This window comes from Podarcis erhardii (genome assembly GCF_964252035.2).
Source record: "Podarcis erhardii genome assembly, chromosome: 8".
NCBI classification, from domain to species: domain Eukaryota; kingdom Metazoa; phylum Chordata; class Lepidosauria; order Squamata; family Lacertidae; genus Podarcis; species Podarcis erhardii.
Genome location: NC_138499.1, coordinates 36,970,250 through 36,977,193, shown reverse-complemented (window position 1 = coordinate 36,977,193; position 6,944 = coordinate 36,970,250).

Here is a 6,944-nt window from a genome sequence, read left to right as displayed (position 1 = left end):
TACAGTCTTTGAAAGGACAGCTAACAGAAAGATAAAGGTTGGACAAGGTCATAGTACAATATTAAGCACAACTGCATCTGGTAAAGGATCAAGCATTTTCACTTAGAACAAAATTTTAAAGCATTTTTTTAAAGATGCAATAAAATATATTACATTGTTCTTCTTCTTCTTCTTAGATATGTCACTTGTTTTGCGTTACTTCTTTTACCCTTTCCAAATATTTGTTGCTGTTGTTGTTTAGTCGTTTAATCGTGTCCAACTCCTCGTGACCCCATGGACCAGAGCACGCCAGGCACTCCTGTCTTCCACTGCCTTCCGCAGTTTGGTTGAACTCATGCTGGTAGCTTCGAGAACACTGTCCAGCCATCTCATCCTCTGTCGTCCCCTTCTCCTTGTGCCCTCCATCTTTCCCAACATCAGGGTCTTTTCCAGGGAGTCTTCTCTTTTCATGAGGTGGCCAAAGTATTGGAGCCTCAGCTTCAGGATCTGTCCTTCCAGTGAGCACTCAGGGCTGATTTCCTTAAGAATGGATAGGTTTGATCTTCTTGCAGTCCTTGGGACTCTCAAGAGTCTCCTCCAGCACCATAATTCAAAAGCATTGATTCTTCGGCGATCAGTCTTCTTTATGGTCCAGCTCTCACTTCCATACATCACTACTGTGAAAACCATAGCTTTAACTATACGGACTTTTGTTGGCAAGGTGATGTCTCTGGTTCCCTTTCCCCACAGAAAAGAAGATTAAATGATGGGAGAGACAAAATTCTCTTTTGCCTTTTTTAAAGAGTGTTTCCCATGCTGCTGGTGTGATGCCTACAATCTTAGATGCCACAGTAATTTCATGCATTGGTTACTTCAATACTAGATTACTGCAATGCACTCTGTGTGGGATTATCATTGTGCTTGATCAGGAAGGTGCAGTTAGTATAATATGCTGCAGCACAATTGCTGACAGCAGTGAGGCCTTGTAAGCATTTAACACCTGTGCTCTGAACTCTGAACCACAGCTGTCAACTTTTCCCTTTTCTTGCGAGGAATCCTATTCGGAATAAGGGAATTTCCCTTAAAAAAGGGGAAAGTTGACAGCTATGCTCTGAACACAATAAAATGTGGTATTAATTAAAAATTTAAAAAGCAGACAAACACACAATAGGGATAAAAACCACTGGGTGGCAGCAATGAGGAGATTCCTTAATTAGTTTAACAGGAGATGGGCTGTATCACCATGTCCTTCTAAATTATTACACCCATTGACAAAGGCAGTTTCTTCTACTGATGTATCATGTACACTAATAACAATGAAGAACGTGTGATTCAATATTTATGGACATAGCCTTATCATAGTCATGTAACCTATGGAACAATAAGCAGGCCAACACCATCATGCTAGATTGCTACTTAGCTTCCATGGTGAAGTGACCAGGCAATATGCTATCAATAAATCTTTGAAAGTGGGGAGAGAAAAAATCCATGGGAAATATGCATGTTCACCTTTTGACCTTATAAAATCACAGTAATAAATAACTGAGTAGATTAAGATCTATATAGTATTTTTTTAAAAAAAACTTTCACCCTATTTTCCTTTCAAATATGCTTTTACACAAACAGATGTTTCATATATTCTGTTCTACAAGATCACTGTAGATCTTGCAGAATTCACTGCAGAATTCATTCATTTATTTATTTTATTAAATTTCTATACTACCCTTCATCCTAGGATCACATGGCTGTTTACAATATCAAAACACAAAAATACATTTCATAGTAACAAACAAAACCAATACCCTCCACAGTTTAAAAGGCCATAGATGGCTTAATTAGCCAAAGGCTTGGCTGTTCATGATCTAAAGCATCTCCTCTTCATATGTTTCAAAATGAGCTTAATGCGGTATGACGTTTCCTACAAACGAAACTCCACTGCTTTTGAAATGTTTGTTTGCGCTGCTTTCCCCTCTCAGAGTCTTGATTATCATTTTCAGAATGAATTTCCTCACACTGAAATCAATGCCTGCCCCTCCCTGACACTGATCGGGAGGTATTTGTCAAAATCTGCCCTTCACACAGTCTAGAGCCCTTCTCATCCAGCCTGTCACAAAGGAGAGGATATTAAAACAAAATAAAAAAATTCCTTCCAGTAGCACCTTAAAGACCAACTGAGTTAGTTCTAGGTATGAGCTTTCGTGTGCATGCACACTTCTTCAGATACACACACGTGTGTGTGTATGCACACGAAAGCTCATACCTAGAACTAACTCAGTTGGTCTTTAAGGTGCTACTGGAAGGAATTTTTTTATTTTGTTTTGACCATGGCAGACCAACACGGCTACCTATCTGTAACTGTGAGAGGATATTAGTTCTCCAGGAGCATGGATGATGGACGAAACTTATAATGCACATGAACAAAGACCATAAACTAATAGTACTTACTACAATAAAAGGGGTTTCAAAGAATTGTTCACCCTTGAATATTGACCAGTCCCCGACATTTATCCAAGAATAGCTCCTGGGCTGAAAACAAAAATAACATTAATTGAGAGGCTGCATCTGCCCTCTACTGAAAACTCTGCTGGCCCATATCTTGCCTCTGAATTACTGTTACACAAAATCTGGCATTCCCACCACCCTACCCCCAGGCACAAGTGTGGTACACACACACACACACACACACACACACACGGAAAGAGAGATTATTTTTGGCTATCCCTTTCAAAATCACCAGTATTTATTCAGACTAGTTTGGTACATGCAAGCATTTGGGCATTACAGATCTTTTAAATGAGGCACTGTATTTCAAGAATTTTGGAAACTCCTCTTGGAAACCCTGGGGGGAAATACAGCATTGTGGAAATGCAAACCAAGCTATTAAGCTCAAATTCACATGTGAATTTTACTGTTGGGAATCCAAGCTAGTGGCTTTCCCTTTAACATTTTCCCAGCTCTAGATAAATTTTGCTTTTGGGCAGCAGAGTTTGGTTTAAGGAATATTTCCCTTTGAGCAGTTCCACAATTGTGAATCTGTCAGGGAAATAATTCAAGGTTAAAATAAAGCTAAAGGGCTGATTTGTGTGTTCCCACGTATGTCTTCCTACCCACCATACCATTAACATTTTAGGATGATGTTCCTCCACTGGAATTAATATCTCCTATACTAATACAGCAATGAATCTGGCCTTGAGTGTATTCTCTTTCCAGCTGCTTCAAATTGTAAATTACCACAGCTTCCACACTACAGTAATAATTGATTAATGTTCTTGGGCAGTCGTTGGCCACTAAGCAGTCTTGTCACAATTATGAAAGGAAAACCGATCCTTTTCATGATAAGTAGATTAATGAGTACAGGAAATAATTGCTTTACTGCTTTAAAGAGCCAACTCATTTTGAAATTTCAGAAGGCGATTGCAGCCTGTTTTCACTTATAGGAACACTTGATGCAACTGCTGGAAGGTGCTAAAAACCCCAGGAAACATGATGGAATCTGGGTGTGTGTTTAAGTATTCAGCAATCCTGTACCCACCTATCTCTGGATAGGGATGGAAGAGAAATGTTCTATTGAGTTCACATTTAAAGGTGAACCTACCAAGTCCACATTTTCTAAAACAATACACAGACCAAATAACAGCCGCCATTCAAAAATGCACATTCTATGCTAAAGTATGCATAAAACCACATGTATTTGTGGAAATAATATGCAACAATGTCTCATATTTAATAAAATGTATTAAATGTTTGTGCATATGAGGCAACATTGCATACAAAAATGTGTTTATTAGGAGAAATATGCACTCAGATGCTAAATAATTTTAATGAGGGTTTTAATTTGTGTGTGTATAAAATCAAAGATTGCTGAAGAAATGTGGAGAATTGAATTTAAGACTGAAAAAAAAATAATGAGGAACCTAGAGAACCAAAATTGAAAGATCCACCTTGCCCTACATGGGACTCAGCCCCACTGACTTAATGGTGCTTCTGCATAGACATGTATGGGATTTTATTGTAAGCCTCCTGAGAAACAGTTTCTATCCAAATGTGATTTTGGTTTTAAATGCAGTGTAAGGTAGTCTCTATGGGAGTATATTGTATTTAATTATGGGGTATCAGAGTTTTTAGGGGGCTAACCAGACTGGGATAGCTGGGATAGCAGGCTTGTTGGTTTTTGAATATCTGATGTAGATTTTTTCAATTTTGTTGTTCTGTATAGGACAACGACAATAAAGATTATCATATCAGAAGTGATATTAAGATGTACATGTATATATACTTCTAGTTGATCTTCCTAGCATTGTTCTATGGCTATGTACTAATACCATGTATTGCCAGCCTCCTTCCTAACTGCTGGGAATGAAAGTTCTGCTGTAGAACTTCTGTCCATCTATAGCATGAACACTCAGCATAGTGGCAATGCACTGCAGAAATGCACATTGTATGCAAAACATGTTGCCTATTCCAGCTTTCAAGATTTGTCGTCTCTGGATCTGTTTGTTCACCCCAACCCCAATTTATTGGCCTTTGTGAATAAAAGCAAATCTCTCCTGATGAATTTTCTAAAGAATGAATTAGAACTCACTGACACCCAATACCTTTCAATGACTGTGGTCTCTTATGCCAACGGCTAGTCAGACAGGTGGCAAGGTAATCCAGAGGGAAAATCACAGCCCACAGGAACAAGCCAACAATGAGCGAGCTTGGTAAATAATACGTTAGAGGCACCTAAGCATATAATTAGAGGTTTTCGGGAAATATGCTGTTATTGGATTTTCCCTTATTTTGTTCCCTTATTATGCATAAAGGGAAGCAACCTGATCCATAAAGCAAATTAACGAGTAAATTCTGATCAAAGTGCTGGTGTTTGAGTCAATAAGGTGTATTTCCAGATCGAAGTGTCAGGCTGTGCTTGTATCGTTTGCTTGTGTTACAGGACAGATGATCGGGGTAGCCAACATGGCACCCTCCAGCTGCTGTTGGACTCCACCTCCCATCAGCCCCAGCCACCATGACCAATGGTCAGAGGAACCAGTGGGAGAAGCCAGTTTGGATGGTGTGGTTAAAAGGGCTTTGTTTTGCTCCCTGGATATGAGTGGATGGAAACTGAGTTTTGGGGTTCAAGGACTGTGGGCCAAGGAAGCAAAAGACACAGGATTTAAAGGAAAATTTCACATATGGAGTTGAACTAAGCAGTCAGATATTTTCCTGCAGACTCATAATGCTTTTAGATCTGTTTTGACAGCTCCCTAGTCTCCCTTAGTTCCCTGTTTGCTTATCTATAATGGGGGTGGGCGGTGATGTCTGTTGTTTTACAAACGATATAAAGCCCATTGTGTCGCTGAATAATCCCCCCTCCACCCGCAGCCCATATGGCTTGGGATCTACTAGTGTGTGGCTTGGCAGTGCTGCAAGTCAGGACTCCAGATGATTTAAGTCAGTTTCTTTTCGGCAATTTAGTTAAAGCCACTGTGCAGCATTATGTCTGCCGCAAGGAAGATGAATGCCCATTTTAATGGCTGAATCAGCATGCGCCTGAATCAGGAATGGCTGTAGTCTGAGCTCTAGAGGGACTTGCCAGGCTTGTCAAATGTGGAAATGTCCCTTCTACATCTGGGGAGCATAAAGTGACCCTTGCCGTTTTGTTGGCCCCTGAGGCCATGATCCTCAATGAGATGTACTTGTGCAGGCAACCAGGTTTTATATCTCCTATACTGTATGGAGGGAACACAGGGGGTTCTTGAAAGCCATTCAGGTTGATGAACACAGTGCTGCTCTTAATGTCTTATATGCTTTGCTTCTAATTTGTATACTTGAAGAATGAAAATAATTAGTTTGAATAGTTTGCTGTCCCCTTCAGCTCCTATCGTATGAGCTGCTGTAGTGGTGACTTTATTTCTCCCCAGAGGAGGGCAAGCAAAATAAATCAGTCCTTGGGAGGGGTAAATCAGTAGAGCTGTATTGATTTTCTATGATTCACATGTTAAAAACTGGAGCTGGAGTACAGCAAACAGGCTGTACAACCTCAATTACACAAACTACAGCTTTCTCAAATAGGATCGTGTCCTCCATCTGCTTATTTCAGTGACATAATTCCTTGTCTAATGCAGTTCCTCAAATAGGCAAAATTATTTAGTATCCTCAAGGGCATTCACAGAAATTGAAGTTACACTGCATGTACACACGAGATCTTTGTGGAATGAGCATCATGCAGTTATGATGTTTCCAGCCAAAGCTTCATGAATTTTACAAGGCATACAAAACTCTAGGAAACATCCCCTAAGAATCTCTGCCCTGCAACAAATCCACAACCAGCTGGTTATTTGTGAATATTATTTTTGATGAAAAGCAGGTGTATGCATTCAGAAAGACGTGGTACAGCTTTCTTGCAACTATTGAAATTCAAAATGCGGGTGGGATGTTGGGGAAATGCATTGGCTCTGAAAAGCAATCATGTTCCTCTTGATGTTGAGCTAGACACACCACCATACAAATATATCACTTTGGTAGGTACAGTTCTTCTGAGACACTTTCATTTCTACTGTGAAGAATTTCATGATGAAATAGTCTTGATCTCCTTTTCCCCCAAAGAGGGTATTTGCAATCAGGTGGTAGTTGTCACAAACCAGTGGGTGAAGGGTGGGCTTTTTCATGTGTGATTGGATCACTGCCTCCTTCAAGATGGCCAGGACCAGTCTCACCTGCAAGGATGCATTGACCATACCCTGGATCTGCCAGGCATCCCTTATCAGCCGTGAATGGCCGCAATACCTCAAGTATGGCCTCTTCCCATATGAATTGACCTGGACCCTGCAATCATCAACTGAAGCCCTTCTTTGTGTGCTGCCTTCATGAGAGGTCTGGAGGGCGGCAACATGAGAACGGGTCTTTTCTGCACTGGCTCCCCATTTGTGAGGGAGGCTCACCTGGTGCCTTCATTGCATATCTTTAGGTACCAGGTGAAAACA